Genomic DNA, 20776 nt, shown 5'->3' on the forward strand with positions numbered 1-20776 from the left:
TCCCACCCCTGGTACACCCTATCAACAACAGGTGAAATATCAAGAGCGCCAAATTTGAAAACAATTAAATGTCATAATTCAAATTTCTCAAACATACAACTATCTTACACCCTTTGAAAGATAAACATCTCCTTAATCTAACCACGTCGTCCGATTTCAAAAAGGCTTTACGGCAAAAGCATAAAGTTAGATTATGTTAGGACAGTACATTGAAAATAGCTGTGTGTAATGTTTTGTCAATGCAAAGACACGCGTCACCAAAAGCAGAAAACCAGCTAAAATTATGCACTAACCTTTGACAATCTCCATCAGATGACACTCCTAGGACATTATGTTAGACAATACATGCATTTTTTGTTCTATCAAGTTCATATTTATATCCAAAAACAGCGTTTTACTATGGCGTTGATGTTGAGGAAATCTTTTCCCTCCAATACCGCCAGTCAAATCAGCACAACAAATTAAATAATTACTATTCGAAAACATTGGTAAAATATTATATTGTCATTCAAAGAATTATAGCTTTACATCTCTTGAACGCAACCGGATTGCCAGATTTAAAAATAACCTTACTGGGAAATCACACTTTGCAATAATCTGAGCACTGCGCCCAGAAAAATACGCTTTGCGATACAACCGCCATGTTGGAGAGATCTAAAATCGAAAATACTATGTAAATAATCCAGTACCTTTGATTCTCTTCATTAGATGTCACTTCCAGGAATCCCAGGTCCATAACAAATGTAGTTTTGTTCGAAAAAGCTCATAATTTATGTCCAAAAAGCTCCGTGTTGTTAGCACATGATCTAAGCCCGCCGAACTTGTCTTCATGAAAGAGGGGAGAAAAAAAATATTTACGTTCGTTCAAACATGTCAAACGTTGTATAGCATAAATCATTAGGGCCTTTTTCAACCAGAACATGAATAATATTCAAGACGGACGATTGCATTCTCTTTTAAAACGTATTGGAACGAGAGTACCCAACATGAACTCGCGCGCCAGAGTCTTGTCGGCCACCACCGTTCCAAGGCTCTTGTTCGTTCAGTTCTCACAGTAGAAGACTCAAACCACTTTGTAAAGACTGGTGACATCTAGTGGAAGCCATAGGAAGTGCTCAACGATTAATAAGCCCCTGTGTGTTTCAATGGCATAGGCTTAAAGGTAATTCAACACATCAGGTATCCACTTCCTGTCAGAATTTGTCTCAGGGTTTTGACTGCCATATGAGTTCTGTTATACTTACAGACACCATTCAAACAGTTTTAGAAAATTCAGAGTGTTTTCTATCAAACCTGAACAATAATATGCATATCCTAGCTTCTGAGTTGGTGTAGGAGGCAGTTAAAAATGGGCACATTTTTTTCAAAATTCTCAATACTGCCCCCTATCCCCAATTAAGATGGAGAGGAAGGCATTTACATTTTTTTTTACCAGGCATCCTCTACTGACGGGATGAGGTCAATATCCTTCCAGGATACCCGGGCCAGGTCGATTAGAAAGGCTTGCTCGCTGAAGTGTTTCAGGGAGCGTTTGACAGTGATGAGTGGAGGTCGTTTGACCACTGACCCATTACGGATGCAGGCAGTGATCGCTGAGATCTTGGTTGAAAACAGCAGAGGTGTATTTAGAGGGCAAGTTGGTTAGGATGATATATCTATGAGGGTGCCCTTGTTTATGGCTTTGGGGTGGTACCTGGTAGGTTCATTGATAATTTGTGTGAGATTGAGGGCATCAAGCTTAGATTGTAGGATGGCTGGGAAGTTAAGCATGTCCCAGTTTAGGTCACCTAGCAGGTGATATCGGGGGTTCAACCTGGGTGAGGATGGGGGTGTAGCTGGTCTCCTGGGCGGTGGGGGATATCGGGGGTTTAACCTGGGTGAGGATAGGTTGTAGTTTGGGGGCATGGGTGTTGATTGCCACTGCAAAATAGAACATATTAAGGAAATGGGACAGACAAGTGGACAACAGTTTCCAATTGGCAGAGGTGAACATGTATATTTAAGCAATAAGGCCCGAGGAGGTGTGGTATATGGCCATTATACCACGGCTAAGGGCTGTTCTTATGCATGATGCAAAGCGGAGTGCCTGGACACAGCCCTTAACCCAAACCCCCGAGGTTCCTTATTGCTATTATAAACTGGTTACCAATGTAATTAGAGCAGTAAAAATAAATGTTTTGTCATACCCGTGGTATACGGTCTGATGTACCAAGGCTTTCAGACAATCAGCATTCTGGGCTGGAACCACCCAGTTTATAAATAAACTTCTACACAGGATATGTGAAAAGAATGTGTTGAAATGTTGCTTGCCTGAACGAACTCCTCTACTTTAATAATAACAATAATTATACATTAAACATACATAGCTTTACAATTGAATCCTACAGACGAAGAACCATATATGTGACAATTTTTCCATTTTAAGATAATCAGTTATTTTTATATTAATTGTGTGTACCACATTACAGATGCCCTTCATGTAAATAACTTAAATGCAATATGTAGTTAATTCATTTGCATGGAGGTTCATTTAAAGGTGGTCTATCAACTTTAGCACTGATGACTTTTCTTAAAAGTTGAGTCATGAAATCTTAGTCTCATTTAAAATGAAGCCCTCAATGTGAACATACCATAGAATAACTACAAAAATAGAATACAATTAAATTAATTCAATCAAAACAAGCACAACTTTTACATATCAAATATGGATCAATGTGATGTGCCAATATGCATGTCCTGTCACGGCTGTTGTATAGATTAGACCAAGGCACAGCGGGTTGCGTGCTCATCATATTTTATTAAACACGGAAAAACAAGAAAATAGAGAAAACACGACAGGAAACAGTTTTGCAGGCTATAACTACGAGCAGTGCAAAAACAACTATCCACAATACGACAGGTGAACAACCTCCCTAAATATGACTCTCAATCAGGAACAACGATGTACAGCTGTTCCTGATTGAGAGCCACACCAGGCCAACAAAGAATTACAAAAACTAGAACAGCCCCTAGAAATACAAAAACACAACATACCCAACACAAATCAAATAACCCCTCTATAATACACACACAAATAATCCCCAAAAACACTACACAAAATATCCCTCTTATCTAAACATATACACAAACCCATGAAAACAAATACCCTCTGCCACGTCCTGATCAAGCTACAATAACAAATAGACCCCTATACTGGTCAGGACGTGACATGTCCATTATGCAGGTCCCTAAGGTCAATATTACAAAACGTTCAGAAAACCATTCTCATTGCGTTTAACCCTATGATCAGTAATTAAGTTTTGAATTGCATTAAACCCATGCTAAAGGCAAGAAATGTCCTTCTGTACTGAGGTGACAGCAGTAAATAAGTATTAACTGCTTAGAGTTAATGCTAAATGTGGTGACAGAGACGTACTGTATTGTAATGAATAAAAAAAAGGGGATCAAATGAATACTCACACTGAATGTGATGAATTATTTGTTTTTATTAATTCAAATTAAAAAAGGTTCAAATGATCACACAAAATCATTCTCAACAGAACACATTGTACATAACATTTTCTACACTAGGAACAACATCTTAATTTTATTAATTCAATATATTGTGCTGGTTCAAATCATACACAAATTGATTCACATAGAAAACATCTACTATACATTTAATTTCCTACAATAGGGGTGACATGTCTTCTGAAATGTTTTCAGATTCACCATACAGGTTCAGGGGATCATAAACTCAGAAAAAAGTTAATTATGTAGCTTGGTTTAACAACAAATTATTCACTCTGCAGTGATTTATAAAAAGAGCGTGCAGCAGCTGGCAAGTAGTTGAGCATGGTCAGATCTTGGTACTTGTTTTTTTTTGATGGGCAGAGGACTCTCATGTGCTCTAGGATAGTGGCTTGCAAAATAGGGAGGTTGAGGTGTAGCTCCTTGTTTTGGTTTGGAGCTCAGCCACGATTTCCATCCCTCAAATAGACTGTGGCTCTGTCTGGCGTACAGATTCCAAGGATCCTCAACTGAAATCACAACAGAAACATTTTAAGTTCCTGACATCAATAAACAACTTTCAGTCAAGCATTAGGATATTTTATTGTTAGAACAACATGTTGCATGTTGATGGGATGATAGTAAACTATTCTCTGTCCAATACCTGTGAATTTTAACCACCTCACTGAGGTGATCTGTAGTCCAGCTGGTCGCTTGAGGACAGAATCTGAGAGGTGCCTAAAGTCTTCACATTGCATCCTCATCACCTTGAATGGTTTTGCTTCAAGTATCAGGTCTATGAAGGACTAACACCTTGCGCCTCTTCTCAATGGTGGCAAAAGATCAATCACAAGGAAGAAAAGAATGACCAGAGACCATGAACTTCTGCTCAACTTGGGGAAAGTTACCCATAGAGACGAGCATCGACATCAGATTGAGCATCCGACAGTTGTTATTCTGCCCACAGCATCTGTCACTGAAGATGATCAACTTGCGCACCTCTGGTTTGGTGAGTGGCGTGAATTTTGTCTTCACCCACTTCAATGTGCAGCTTGCCACCTCAATGGACCCTCGGTGTGCAACCCCCTCATGCCAAACACACATGTATGCAGGATCTTCTTTTCCAAGTTCCTGGATGCAAAGGTTAAAATTTGACAGCTGCCGCTGGTAGTAGACATTGGAGTGGGTCAGATTATGGGTGTACATCACCCCCTGTTGATCCACAGAAATGACATGGCAGTCAGCATTGGCTTTAGCCCACTCAGTGTCACTTTGAAGCTGTGTGTAGGCCTTTGATGGTGCAACTCACTTTCAACTGCAATCTTCCTCTTCTCCAATCTTCTCTTCATAACCGGGGTACAAATCCCGGTCACGCCATTGCCGTTTGTGGCTGGGGGGTCCTGTAGGGCGGCGAGAATTAGGCCAGTGCCGTCCGGTGGGAGGGGGAAGGTAATCGGCACTCAGTCCTCAATGCTCAGGTTGTAGTTGGACAGCTTCGTTACCATAATTTTGTTTAAAAGTAATAAACATTTTTTTATTTTTGTCTCAGAATTCGCTATTCATCCATTCGATATTCTATGTTAATGTTTAGAAGATTGTTTAGAGCACTGCTACAGTGAAATAATCCAGGCTGGAATCCATAGCGCATTACCCATTGCTATGCTTCCTCTTCTAAAGGAGACCTAGCCTCAGTAGCCTGATTTGGAGACGCTGCAACCTCACCTGCCTCAGCTTGAACTCCTAACTTTTCCTGAACAACCAAAACAATGACATTTCAATTAGCAGGTTCTTAAAAACTAGTACAGAGAATACAATATGTTTGTAAATTATATTCATAGACATTAATTCATATTTTCACTTGCCTGAAGACGGCTGTTGGTTAGCTGGAACAGACATGAAAGTGACCTTGCACACATTCAATCTCTGGCCTGCTGTACATGGTATTTGAAGGTTTGTTTCCGTCGTTTGTTCTCCTTTGTATCCTCAGGTTTACGTCTCAGTTTCACCTCATGCTGCAATAAAAATTGACAATGATAAATTCAGAATTTAATATACTGTAGCACATTCAGGGGATTGCTTGATCAGGACCTCCATCTTTCACACTCCCAACCTATACACAGGATGACTTTGTATTGCACCATTGTGTAACACTGCACTTTTAGAGTTAACGTACGTATCATTGCTGTCAAAGTTAAACTATGCAAGTGTTCAATATAGCTATTATAATAATAAGTGTTGTCTTATTTCTAACCTGTTCTAAGCCTGAGAGAATCAATGCTTGTTGTTTATCGTATGGGACAGTGTAAAAACTGTTGAACAGATGCAGCTTGCGCTCATCAGTCAACTTTCCACAATCCTTTCTGCACGTCGTGGAACACGCTCTTCCCTGCAGGATACAGTGTAACGTTACATATAACTAGCTAGCTACTGTAGCCATGTTGAATCATCCGGTGGATGGAGAAAAAGTAGCTAGCTATGTTTCTTCTATAATCTAGCAATAACATTTGTAACGATAATGTACAAGTTAGTAGCCAACGAACTTTAGCTAATATGTTCTCTATAGTTACAAATTAGACAACCCAGAACATGCATGTTAGTTACTGTACTCTATAGCTAGCTTGATTGTTTGATATACGGTTCTTCCACATACCTCTTTTGGACAGCTTTTCCCAGTTTTTTCTTGACCCTTACGATTTGTATAGGGTTTTCCCGCAAGATCTTCTTTTGCCTGTCTTTCCCATTCTTCTAGTTTTGTTTTACGTTTCTTTCCCACATTTCGGCGATTTTTTTGCCCGTCCATTCTGAGTGGTGTACATAAACGGTTATTCCACGAGAGCCTCTTTAAAATTATTGTTAATTAGCACGTGGAATGCTTGTGAAACCGGTTCACTATAGAAAAAGGGTGTCCAATAATGATTTTTCATGTCACATATATGGTTCTTCGTCTGTAGGATTCAATTGTAGAAACTAACAACAATCTAACTAAACAACAGACTTAACAAAATGAAGAAAAACATTCAACTAAATACTTTGGTGCGAACATGTGTCCTTTGTCCTGATCTTGTCCACATTCTGATTGTGCCCACATTTTTAGAAATGCGTCTGTCTACACGGTCTTATCCGTCCACTGTGTCCGTATTGTGAACAGATTTACTGGTCCCACCTTGTATGTCAATTCTTGGACAGATATTCTTTCAAAATAATACTTATTTATTTTAAGATATATATATATTCCATAAGTCAATGGTGCCACCTGTCAATGATTTTAGAAGGCAGGATGATTTAAATGGTTTCACTGTCAACTCCAGACGTGGTCAGGAAGATCTGATCACAATGCTTCTTTTAATCCTCTACACCTTTCTGAAAATGTGGGCACAATCAGACTGGACAAGATCAGGACATAGTATACATGTTAGAACCAGGTATAAATGGGGCTAAATAGAGGCAAGAAGGGCTCAAGGAATGGATGTGATGTGTGAGACAGCAGGTGAGTGAGCGAGCAGGTGTTGCGCCTATGTGTGAGTGTGTGCGAGTGTGTGAATCAGAAGAGGTGAGTGTGAGAATGGTGGAGTTGGAGGTAAGGGTAGGCCATGGTGAAGAGGTGGGTTTTTTAGGCGGGACTGAAAGATGACGATGGACTCAAGTCACGGATGGCTGGGGGGAGTTCCAGAGCCTAGGAGCACCCTGGAGAAGGCCCTGTCACTGAAACTCAGGAGCTTGGACCTGGGGATGACAAGGTAGCCAACTGTGGTTGAGCGGAGAGAGCATGAGGGCTGGTACTGTAGGAGAGAAGAAGGTCAGAGAGGTAAGGGGTAGCAAGGTGGGGGAGAGCTTTTTAGGTCAGGAGGATCTTGTAATTAATGCGGTGGGAGACAGGGAGCCAGTGGAGTTCAGAGGATGGGGGTGATATGCTGCGAGGATGATTTAGTGTGGGTTAGAAGATGGGCTGCTCAGTTTTTAACCATTTGGAGCTTATAGAGGGAGTTTGTGTTCGTGCCAGGGAGTAGTGAGTTGCTATAGTCTATTCGGGAGAAGATGAAAGCATGGATGTGAGTGTCGGCCAGCAGGACAGGAGGGGCTGAATTTGGCGAATTTGCATAAGTGGAATAATTCGTTTTTTACAGTCTGACAGATGTGGTGGTTGAGGGATAGGGTTTTAAGGTAGACAAACATACATATTTCTGTCCAAATACCTTTCACAATTGCCTCATACAACCTCTGGATTGCTGCCATTGAGGTCTGATTCATCATACCACTGTGAGGACAGTGCAGTTGACAACAAAATGTTATCCTTCTTCCTCTTGCTGGGAAGTAGCAGGAGGTACACTCCTACCTTGTGAAACCTATGTACCTGGAATCATTAATGACAAAATAACTTCCAGAAACACAACAAATATCAGTCAAATAATGACATTTAGAGGAACAGTCTTAAATGACACTGAGACAACAAATAAGTGCATAGGGCCTATCATATCCCTAAGCTAGAAATGCAGAAATCTCTTTAGAGGAAAACATGATAAAGCTTACCAGCTTGTTTGCTGCTTTAACCTGTCAAGGTGTAGGAGCAGTATTTTCACAGCCGGATGAAAAACGTACCCAAATTGAACTGGTCACTACTCTGGCCCAGAAACTAGAATATGCATATTATTAGTAGATTAGGATAGAAAACACTGAAGTTTCCAAAACTGTTTGAATGATGTCTGTGAGTATAACATAACTCATATGGCAGGTAAAAAACCTGAGAAAAATCCAACCAGGAAGTGGGAGATGTGTAGTTCTTCTTTTGAATCCCTAGCGAAACTACAGTGTCTGTGGGGTCACGTTGCATTTCCTAAGGCTTCCATTGGCTGTCAAAAGCCTCCAGAAAGTTCTCATCATTCTCCTGTAACCGGGCAGAGAATAGGATCTCAGTCAATGAGTGGACTGCCTGAGGACCAAGGACTTGGTGATGTGCGAGCCCGATAGCGCTCGCACATCCTTTTTTCTTCTGGAATGAATACGTTATTGTCCGGTTGGAATATTGTTGCATTTTTACGTTAAAAATACCATAAAGATTGATTGTAAACAACATTTGACATGCTTCTACGAATGGTAATGGAACATTTTGACTTTGTGTCTCGAATTACGCTCGCGCATTATGCCTTTGGATAGTGACCTGAACGCACGAACAAAACTGAAGTATTTGGACATAAATATGGATTATTTCGAACAAAAACAACATTTGTGGAAGTAGCCGTCCTGCGAGTGCATTCTGACGAAGATCAGCAAAGGTAAGAGAATATTTATAATACTAATTGGGTATAGATGCTTTGATGGCGAGCTATGTACTGAGAATATTGAAAAATGTGCTTTCGCCAAAAAGCCATTTTAAAATCTGACACAGCGGTTGCATCAAGGAGTACTGTATCTATAATTCTTAAAATAATTGTTATGTATTTTGTCAATGTTTATGATGAGTATCTTTGTAAATTGATGTGCTGATCCACCGGAGGTTTGGTGGGAATACATTTTCTGAACATCACGCGCCAATGTAAAATGCTGTTTTTGGATATAAATATGAACTTTATTGAACAAAACATACATGTATTGTGTAACATGATGTCCTAGGAGTGTCATCTGATGAAGATCGTCAAAGGTTAGTGCTTCATTTAGCTGTGTTTTATTGACACATCTCCTTGCTTGGAAAATGGCTGTGTGGTTATTTGTGTCTATCTACTCTAAAATAATCTAATGTTTTGCTTTCGCTGTAAAGCCTTTTTGAAATTGGACAATGTGGTTATATTAAGGAGAAGTGCATCTTTAAAAGGTGTAAAATAGTCGTATGTTTGAGAAATTGAAATGATATTTTTGCTGTTTTGTATTTCGCGCCATGCTATTTCACTGGCTGTTGAATAGTGTTTCGACATTTGTCAAAAAGCTCCCACAAAGGGTTATCCCAAAAGGACTTCACATCAAAAGTAGCCATTTTAAACTACTACACCAAACACAAAAGCCAACAAATAGCAAACACTAATTCTGATGCTCAACACTGAACTAACCGCTATAACAATCTGCATGAGCGGCATGGGCGTCAGTAATGACAGATCCTGGATGAGCCCCCACTTATGTTACGAATCCCTTTGGCCCTACAGTCTAGGGGCGATGGAACTGAGACCCGTAACATAAATCATGCAAATTATAATAGTGAAAAGTAACAGTGAGAACAAAAACCATAGACAACTGAAATCTACCGTCAAACACTAAAGGTTTATGTTTAAACACACGGTAAGGGGGGGGGGGGGGGAGTGTGAGAAAAGGGGCTGAGCGGGACCCAAGCAAAGAAGCAATAATCCAAAACCACTCCTAAAATAGACTAGCCTATTTCAACAACAGCTAGCTAACTAACCAAAAATACAGTGGGTGGTCCGCCCAGTTCTAACTAGTGTATTTAGACACTGTTTTCCTATGTGTAATGTAGGCCCATGGGCGACTGGTCTTGGTACCCCCTTTTCCCACCAAACAAACAAGTCAAACAAAACAATACTCACAGGTACCGGACAAATGGGGTGAAAGAGCATACAAAGAGCGATTGCGAGAACGACACAAAGCTTGATCTCACAGAGAGAGATTGACCAGAGTGATAATGAGCTAGAGAGAGAGCAACTGACTGGGGTTTTTAAACCAAGGGAAAGGGGCTGTGATTGGGTGAGGAAAGGGGAGCAGGTGTCTTCTGATTTGGGACTGGTTGATGACTGATCGGGGAGTGATGATTGTCACCTGTGAGGGGAGAAGGAGAGAAAAGAAACACACATACAGGATACATACACAGGATACCTGTATCCGTAACAGACGGTCACGTCCCACCTTGCCCAGAGAAGTTGCTTTAACCAAGGTTGCATATCTTCCATGTTTCATTGTCTTATTTGCCCATTCATCTGTTGCCTTCATTTTTTGGGCCTCTAACTTTACCTTGAGCTGTATTGTTGCACCACAGAACTGGCACTTCTTTGATGCTCCTCCTATTGATGTGTTACAACTAGGACACAGTTAACGGCTGGAGCCAGGAGACATTCTGCATGAAAGGTGTATACGGAAAGTGTCCGAAAGAATTGCCCTATACACATAACTTTGACTGATGGAATGCACCAGGGAGGTCCACTCTGGCACGGGGCTTGAATTGACAAGGAGAACTAGAGATTGTGAGATAAAAACTATAATAACAATAGCAATTCATAAAGAGAGTTTGGCCAACTAACGACCTGACGTTGAGTTCATATTAAACATCAAGCCCTGACCCTTCTCAAACCCATTAAAGAAGTGCTATGTGTGTGTTTGATGGTGACATGGGTTTCAATGACTCAATCATATGGGCCAGATCTGATAATGGACTTTGCCCGGTACTTAAAGTCAGCCTGAGGCTATAAAATTACTCCATATGCCACACTGTAATGTAAAAATGTGTAGTACTAACTATTGACTACTATTGTAACCTAGATATAGGCTACCTGCCATAGCTTCAGGTGCATATTGCAATGAGTGTCGTTAGTTGACAGATGAAACACTACTTGGGCCAGTGGGATTTGGTTACTTAGTTTAAGATAAAAAAAAATGGAATAATCTCCTGCAGTTGGTTTTCATTTTTAAACTACAACCTGGTTTGGTTTTTGAAAACACAATAAATGGGAGGAAAGCTGAATTAAAAGAGAAAAAGTCAACACATGCAGCCAGAGGATGGATCAAGAGATCTGTATCAAAAGGATGGAGAGAGAGAGAGACTAAAGGTATCAGCTGTAGGTCTGAGTGGTGTCTGAATATAAAGGTGTCAGCTGTAGGTCTGAGTGGTCTGAATATGAAGGTGTCAGCAGTAGGTCTGAGTGGTCTGAATATTGTCGGGTCGCGTCAATTCAAACCTGGTATCAGAACAAAATAGTTAGCACAGAGTAACTTCTGATTCCTTTGTACTTTAATTAATGCAAACACTTGAATGGTAAATATGATGTTCGTATATACGGTCTCACTGTAACACCACGCAGGGCAGACAAAGAAGAGGACGACACATCCTTTGTTCTTCCTTAAATACTCTGACAGAGATAGTTCCCGCTCACTGCTGGCCTGTCAGAGGGAGGATGAGCATCCTATCGTTGGCGTGCAGGTTGGTCCCAACCTCGTGACGCACTTCCTGTTGCCGGGTGTAGTTATTGTCTTTAGCAGTTGACTTATCTATAGTTTATATACTTAATATTGTAGCATAGCTTCTCTGGTATATTATATAGGTTATGCAAACAAATAGCCAGTTCAATCCTAACAATCCCCCTTTTCACACCCCCTGGGGTGTGAACATACTCCAATAAGAAATTTCAGAGAAATTTAGGATTCCCCCTTTTGACACCCCCTAGGGTGTCACTCAACACAATTTGTAAATCTCCATTTTAATGATTAGATAAAAACCCTCACGTCCTTCCGGCTACACCTCACTTGTACTAGGTTGACTAACAGTCACCCAGGAACTTCAAACCTTCACATAAGGAAAGACAAATAGTACACAGGATAAATTCAGAACATATAATTTTAAAACGAATAAAAAGAAGACCTTCTTGCGGCAGTGGCTACACCTAACATGTGTGGGACGGACTCTTTGTCCCAGAACTTAAAACCTTCACATCCACCTGCCACTACATTCAATACATATGAGAACATTTTAGATCAGCTTTATTCAACCACTTCCTCAACAGCAAACCAAGGATCGTCCTCAGACAGACCCATCTTTTGCCCAGAGCTGGATTCAGTGTCCTCCGGGGTCACTTCCATCAAAGGCATCATTCCGGTTGCTCTGACAACATCTGTGAAAGACTTTCTTAACTCCATCATAATTATCAGTTCTACAAATTTCCTTAAAATCAATATCACCAATTACCTTAAATTCACCATTTAAATGGCTTTTCATTGCGGCTGATCAGACCACAAAGGAAAAGTCACCAGAGGGGTCAAAAGTCATACCACCTTTTCAGAACCGTGTTTCTTACTACATTATACAAATGAAAGCTAAGAACTTTATCTACATTTTGTATCTTAGGTTCCCAGAATATTCCCTATGAAAATTATTTCACGTGCTTGATTCAAACTCAGAAAACAAAACTTCAAAATGCCATGTGTGTATACCCCTTTAAGATATCCTGTCCCTGGGAATTTTTCCCAAAGAGAGCTAAGCGCTCCTTTTTCCATAAAATAACCACTTGGTCAGCATTTCATCATACTACACCAATTCAAAAACCCAAACGTTAACTACAAACAAAACCTAATAATAACTCCCCTGTACTTCCTCAAATCATTAATCATTCGTTTTAAACTTCCTCAATGGTTCTGTGTACTTTAATTGAACATACACTACCCTTGGATACAATACTGTACTTCCAATCTATGAAACCCCCATATTTAACGTACTATTTCACTAATTTGACCCAAGATTGCTTAAAACCTTAAAACCCCTTCAGTTTGTCTGCAAACCGGCCCATTCTGTTTGCTAGGAATACCCTGCCGTTATACACAACTGTGTTTAATGTGCACTGTCCCTGTAAAAATTAAATTAACTCCACCACTTTACTGACTTGACATTTTTCCATGCAATGTTCAATTCACTGGTGTTACTAAACAATCAAACCACGAATCATTAACCAGAATTTATCACAAAACTTTTACGATTCCATCATTCAGACCAGAATCGCTTCCAGCCACATATAGTCCAGTGCTCACAACCAACTCTCCTCTTTTCACCCGTAGGGAAAACATGACCTCTTTTCAAACATCTTTCTGCCTTACCTCTATCGTGAGATTAAAACCAATGTTACAACTTTCTCTCTCTTTCGGCTTCACGCTTATGAAATGTCTAAGACTTAAAAAAATACCATGTATATCTCCAAATTGATAAAATACTTCTTTCAACACTTTAGCATAAAAATAAGACACATTTCGGTGGTTACAATTCTATAGGATTCGGCGAATGTTCCACACAGTATCTTTGGTTCCCTTCTCTTTGTCTTTTCCTGTTCCACCTCGTTACTTTGTTTTCTTCCCACATTTTCTTAAGTTTCTCCAACATTGCCAGTCCTATTCTCTCCTTCAGTCTGGCTTTCTCCATTGCTTCCTTGATTTGACCTTTTCTGGGTTCTCCCTCTTTCTTCCATTCCTTCCCGTCCTTTCCTCCATTGATTTCGAGCGTGGATTTTAGAGCCTTTAATACTCTCTCCGCTTCTTCACTGGTAGTCATGTTTTTGTTTTAATTTATAATAATCGTATTTATTTCTATCCAATTTAATAATCAGTCCGTTATTTAAAGTATGTTAACCTAATTATTTAAACAATTGTTTCACCCTATTTAGTTAAACTCGGTGCTTATTTCCACCTAATTATTTGGAACCGGTGTTATTCAATATAAATCAAACATCAACCATCAAATCAAATAGTAATCCAAATGATCTCAACCTAATTATTCTAAACCGGTGTTATACAATGTCAAACATCAACCATCAAATCAAATGATAACTCCCCATTAGAGCCCACAATAACTCAACCTTTAAAACCTATATTTTTCAAACTTAATCATACCCGTAGTATGGGCCTTGCCAACAGCCAAAATTATCGTCCTACCTAAAATATTCCTCCGAACCTTTTAATGCCTTTCTGTTAATAAATTCAATCAGTTAACCTGTTGGGGCTATTGCTAACAAGGCTGGAAATTCAAAACATCAAAAATCTAATAATTTCAATTTCTCAAACAATCAACTATTTTACACAATTTAAAAGATAAACATCTCCTTAATCTAACCACATTGTTCGATTTTCAAAGAGGCTTTACGGCAAAAGCATAAAGTTAGATTATGTTAGGACAGTACATAGCCACAAAAGTACAAACATCCATTTTCAATTCAAGGTCAGGCGTCACCAAAAGCAGAAACAAGCTAGAATTATGCACTAAGCTTTGTCAATCTCCATCAGATGACACTCCTAGGACATTATGTTATACAATACATGCATTTTTTGTTCCATCAAGTTCATATTTATATCCAAAAACAGCATTTTACAGTAGCGTGAAATTCAGATTTTTTTCTTCTCTGAAATGCTTCCGGTGAACATAACAAAATTACTATTCGAAAACATTGGTAAATTATAATATTGTCATTCAAAGAATAATATATTATCATCTTGTAATTGCTACCGAATGGCCAGATCTCAAAATAACTTTACTGGGAAATCACATTTTGCAATAAACGGGGTGCTATGCTAAGAACAATAAGCTATGCTATACAGTTAGCATCATCTAATATCGATAATAACATTGTAAATATCCCCTTACCTTTGATTATCTCCATCAGAAGGCAGGCATCCCAGGTCCGGAAGGCATCCCAGGTCCGGAACAAATGTGGTTTCTTTTGACAAAGTTCATAATTGATGTCCAAATAACACCAAGTACTTAGCGTTCATTATGCTCCCACAAAACGTGGTGGGGGGGGTGTAAAATCACGCCGAAAAGCTAAAAAAACCTAGTAAATAATCTATTTACGTTCGTTCAAACATGTCAAATGTTGTTTAGCATTAATCTTTTGGTCCATTTTTAACGTTAAACATCAGTAATATTTTCACACAACCTATCCTATGTCTAGATAAACAATGATGACAAACTCACGCTTCTCAGATTTATGCGCAGGCGCAAAAAAATGAAGTGATGACATGTCAACTTCCTCGCATTCTAATTTGCTCTCTGTTTATCATAGACGCTTCAAACAACTTTATAAAGATCGTTGACATCTAGTGGAAGCCGTAGGTGTTGCGAAATGAATCCTTTCTCACTATGGTATCTATAAAACAATGACACTAAATAGTACAGTCACAAAATTCACATTTTTTTGGATCTATTTTTCACAGGTTTTTGCCTGCAATATGAGTTTTGTTATACTTACAGACACCATTCAAACTGTTTTAGAAAATTCAGAGTGTTTTCTATCCGAATGTGTTAATAATATGCATATCCTAGCTTCTGAGTTGGTGTAGGAGGCAGTTAAAAATGGGCACATATTTTTTTCAAAATGTCTCAATACTGCCCCCGAGCCCCAACAGGTTAAATATCTCCTTTTATTCTACACCTAAATTGGGCATATTATTTTATCTCCAAACTTTTATTATACCATTACTGTTTCATCTTCAAATTCCTAATTTACTATTACTGTTTTACCTCGCCTACAACCTCACCTCCTTTCCTAAGAATTACTCCGCCGAACCTAGCCGTACCCTCGTAGTTACGAACCTTGCCGATCACCCAGTATTCTTATCTAATATTTCTCGAACCTAACCGTACCCTCGAAGTTACGGATCTTGCCGGTGTAATTCCTCGAACCTAGCCGTACCCTCGTAGTTACGAACCTTGCCGATACCAATTACTAAACCAATTATTCCCTACATCTTCGAACCTAGCCGTACCCTCGTAGTCACGGACCTTGCCGGTGGAACAATACTCTATGGTACCATGGTACTAACAACACATTCACCACAGGTTTGCATGTCACAATAATATTTCTTATCTACTCATAATAATTCATAATTTAGTTCACTTACAACGAACAGGTGCTTCACAAAATTTATTTGGATAAAGCCAATATGCAGATCTTTAGTTATTATAACAATAGGTGTCTGCCTACCTGTTTTTAGTTATCCGGACTCTTTGTGAACCACACCGTCCAACGACAGTGATGTCCAATCGGCTGATCAATACTCAGCGAAGTTCCTATACCAGATCACGTCGGGGTCACCAATTGTCGGGTCGCGTCAATTAAAACCTGGTATCAGAACAAAATAGTTAGCACAGAGTAACTTCTGATTCCTTTGTACTTTAATTAATGCAAACACTTGAATGGTAAATATGATGTTCGTATATACAGTCTCACTGTATCACCACGCAGGGCAGACAGAGAAGAGGATGACACATCCTTTGTTCTTCCTTAAATACTCTGACAGAGATAGTTCCCGCTCACTGCTGGCCTGTCAGAGGGAGGATGAGCATGGTTTAAACTTACTCATCCTATCGTTGGTGTGCAGGTTGGTCCCAACCTCGTGACGCACTTCCTGTTGCCGGGTGTAGTTATTGTCTTTAGCAGTTGACTTATCTATAGTTTATATACTTAATATTGTAGCATAGCTTCTCTGGTATATTATATAGGTTATGCAAACAAATAGCCAGTTCAATCCTAACAATATAAAGGTGTCAGCAGTAGGTCTCAGTGGTCTGAATATAAAGGTGCCAGCTGTAAGTCTGAGTGGTGTCTGAATATAAAGGTGCCAGCTGTAAGTCTGAGTGGTCTGAATATAAAGGTGTCAGCTCCAAGTCTGAGTGGTCTGAATATAAAGGAGTCAGCTGTAAGTCTGAGTGGTCTGAATATAAAGGTGTCAGCTGTAGGTCTGAGTGGTGTCTGAAAATAAAGGTGTCAGCTGTAAGTCTGAGTGGTCTGAATATAAAGGTGTCAGCAGTAGGTCTCAGTGGTCTGAATATAAAGGTGCCAGCTGTAAGTCTGAGTGGTGTCTGAATATAAAGGTGTCAGCTGTTGGTCTGAGTGGTCTGAATATAAAGGTGTCAGCAGTAGGTCTCAGTGGTCTGAATATAAAGGTGCCAGCTGTAAGTCTGAGTGGTCTAAATATAAAGGTGTCAGCTGTTGGTCTGAGTGGTCTCAATAGAAGGGTGGTAGGTGTGAAAGGTCTTTATTTGGAGCTGCAAAGTAAACAGAACACAACAAGTTCAGAATTGTATTTCACCACTGTATATGTAGGATACTTATTTTCATAAACATTTTTAACTGAGCATTAAGATGTACTTAATTTGAAAGTGGATTACATCACAAAAACTACAGGTGGTGAACAAAAATGTAAAGAATGTGAATGATGGATAATAAGATGACCATTGGATAGATACACATTCACTGTGGATGGGAGCATTGCTGTCTTGTCCCAATTCATCCATTGTTTGGTATTGTTTTCTCCACAAGATCTAAAACTGTTTTTAGAAAGGCTTTGTAAAGACAAGTTGAACTAGCTCTATTAGGCAGGGGTCAGGGACATCACTAGAGATTGATGGATAGGAGGGGATAAGCCTCTTTTAGGATTTGTTTTAAAGCCCCCAAATGTATTTATCATGTATTTTTAAAGTAACAAAGGGTGTAAAATTGATCAAAATAAGGTTATTTTTGGTCAAGGTTGGCTAAAAGTATACATGTCTCATAGTTTGTTAGACACTGATCTAATATGACTTACTTTAATTATTTATTTGTATAGAATTTTAAGTCCACTCTGTCCCCATCCATCCAACACCAACAAAAGGCACACAAATGGCTGTACTATGTTATTTGAGAGAGAAATGGGAAGACATGCAGGTCATATTATACCATTAGAAAATAATCTTTATTTAAGTTTCACCCTTTCTGTTAATTGTTGCTCTAAATTAACCCAATAATTCAGACACATGAAACATCTTAAACAGTATCATCCACAATGGGGCAAAACTAAATTCAATTAATGAGCTAAATAAAATTAAAAAAACTGAAAAATAATTAGAAATAAAATCTGATAAATTAAGATCCCAAACAAATATTACAACCTTTATTACAGAACCTCCTGATTCTCTTGTTTTATGCTTATTTTGTGGGTGGACGCATCATAGTGTACCTCCTATTTTTAAAGGTGGTAAAGTGGTCAATAACACTATTGGTGCTTAGTGGCCCAAGCACTTCACCCTCAATGGACATGGCTGCAAGACTTGCAAGACTTTTCTGACCCATTGTCTTACGCAACCAGGAGTGCAGCTGGCGCAGTGCACTAAAGGACCTTTCACAGGAGCAGCTGATCACAAGAATTGTGAGGACAACCTGAATGATTTCATTCAGAGAAGGAAACATCATCATCCAGGAGGTTATGCACAGCAAGCATATCTTTGGGAGGACATCCAGCCTCTCTTTTCCGGGCAAGAAAGTTTCTGTCCACCAACATGTCTTCTGTTTTAACATCAATACCGTAGTGCTTGGCAAACTCAGTTAAGCATGATGTATCTAGGAAGTTTTTTGAGTTGGGGCTGCATGCCTGTATGCCTTTGAGCAGACCTGCATCTACAGTCGAGAATCGCTGGTCAAGCTCACAACCCATCCTGTCCAAGCAGGGGAGCAACAACTCTGTTTTCATTGTTTGGGAACATGACAATTCTGTGCCTAAACCCAAGGAGGTCTCCACCACAAAATCTCCCATTTTCCTTTGTTTGCGCTTTCTTGCTGCATCTGCCTCTGGAATATTGTGAATTTCACAGAGTGCTTTGGTTCTGTCATAAAGATCTGTGGCAAATGCATCTGTGCCTTTGCCTATCAGTGTGTCACATACAGCTTGTTTGCCGAAACAAGCTTCTGCCAGGTCTACAGTCTCTTTCTGGAGGAACTTGTGTAGTCCCTCAGTTATAGGAAGAAGGGACTGAAACATCAGTAGAAAACTTATGGAGAACTTATGAAGCTTTGCTCTCAGACCAACAGCCATGGGGGATCCAATGGCAGATAGACAATCAAAAATAGCAGTTAAAGTGTCCAGGACTGTACTTATGAACCGCAGCTGGCATGCCCAGCGAGTGTTTGAGAGCTGTACAAGTTCAGCTGACGCTATTCCAAGTTTGGACTGAGCTTCTTTGAACTTGTGGTGGTTAACTAGGGTTCTACTGAAAAACGAATACACATTCTCCAAGAAAGTGAAAAACTCAGCAGCCTCCAAAATAGCCCTGCAAGTATGACACAACACCAAATTAAGCTCATGAGCATAGCAATGTACTTAAATTGCCTCCAGATGCAGCACTCTGAAATGTGCTTGCACACCTCCTTTGGACCCACTCATGACAGCTGCACCATCATAGGTCTGTGCAACTTTAGGCCTGCTACCCCTCTCATTTGGAGCTGCTGTTGCAACTCATTTGCTATCGATTGGGCATCAAATGACTTGATTTCTGCTAGTGCTAGTAAACGCTCCTTAACTGTCCCCTCTGTCACATACCTAACACACAGAGCCAACTGTTCAGAGTGCCCATCCCTGGCCTCATCTGCCATAATGGCATACATTCCAGATTTTGACATCTCAGAGACCATGGTGTCCATAATCTCTTGAGCACAGCATTCGATCATGTCATTCTGAGTTTCTGGAAAGAGATACGTCGCATTTGATGGAGTATTGTACCTTTGCAGGAAAGGGTCAAACTCCTTCAAAAGCTCCATATATTCAAGAAAGCTCCCTCTATTTGTGCTTTCACTAGATTCATCATTGGCACGGATAGAGTCCCTGTCTTCCTAACATTGAGGTGACTGCAACAATTCTACTCAGATACTCCCTTCTCTCTGCAATATTACTAGCATGGGCAGATGTTCAAATCTGAGCAATGTTCTCATGACTGCTAGTTGCCTGGTAGCTTTGCCATGCCACAACATTGTCTGTGTGTTTGTGCCATTTCATGTTTTCGAAGATAAACAAATCTTTTTTCCCATTTTGCAGCCATTACTGACAAAATAATCAAATTCAATGTTTTTGCCAAAAACTCTACATGGAAAGCAGAAAGCTGCATTTTTGTGGACAGAGTACCCTACCCAATTGTATTTCTCAAACCAGCAGTGCTGAAATGCCCTTTTCTGTGTACCAAAACTTTAATGTGGGTAGCTATTCAGCTTCACTTGTCTGGGCCCAGTGTCTTTGTCACCTAAATCACTCTCATTTCTCGAAGGAGTTGCTGCAGCGGGTTGATTACTTTCTTTCACTGGATCTGTTTGTTGTCCCTCCCTGTCTGGATCTGTTTGTTCTCCCTCCCTGTCTGGATCTGGTTCTTGTCCCTCTCTGGATCTGTTTGTTGTCCCTCCCTTTCTGGATCTGTTTGTTGTCCCTCCCTGTCTGGATCAGTTTGTTCTCTCCCTCCCTCTCTGGATCAGTTTGTTCTCTCCCTCCCTCTCTGGATCTGTTTGTTGTCCCTCCCTCTCTGGATCTGTTTGTTGTCCCTCCCTGTCTGGATCTGTTTGTTCTCCCTCCCTGTCTGGATCTGGTTCTTGTCCCTCCCTCTCTGGATCTGTTTGTTGTCCCTCCCTGTCTGGATCACTTTGTTCTCTCCCTCCCTCTCTGGATCTGTTTGTTGTCCCTCCCTCTCTGGATCTGTTTGTTGTCCCTCTCTCTGGATCCGTTTGTTCTCCCTCCCTGTCTGGATCTGTTTGTTGTCCCTCTCTCTGGATCCGTTTGTTCTCCCTCCCTGTCTGGATCTGTTTGT

At 40.0% G+C, this 20776-nt stretch overlaps 1 long non-coding RNA gene across 1 annotated transcript; it reads right to left on the bottom strand.

Annotated features, from left to right (window-relative positions):
* Positions 1-2753: 2753 nt before the first annotated feature.
* LOC106563821 (uncharacterized) lies at positions 2754-8113 on the bottom strand. Its single transcript, XR_001319334.2, has 3 exons — positions 6140-8113; positions 4154-5875; positions 2754-4019 (listed from the first exon to the last, which is right to left on the bottom strand). It is a non-coding gene; the product is annotated as an uncharacterized lncRNA (long non-coding RNA).
* Positions 8114-20776: the final 12663 nt, after the last annotated feature.

The sequence above is a fragment of the Salmo salar genome, chromosome ssa11, assembly GCF_905237065.1.
Source record: "Salmo salar chromosome ssa11, Ssal_v3.1, whole genome shotgun sequence".
NCBI classification, from domain to species: domain Eukaryota; kingdom Metazoa; phylum Chordata; class Actinopteri; order Salmoniformes; family Salmonidae; genus Salmo; species Salmo salar.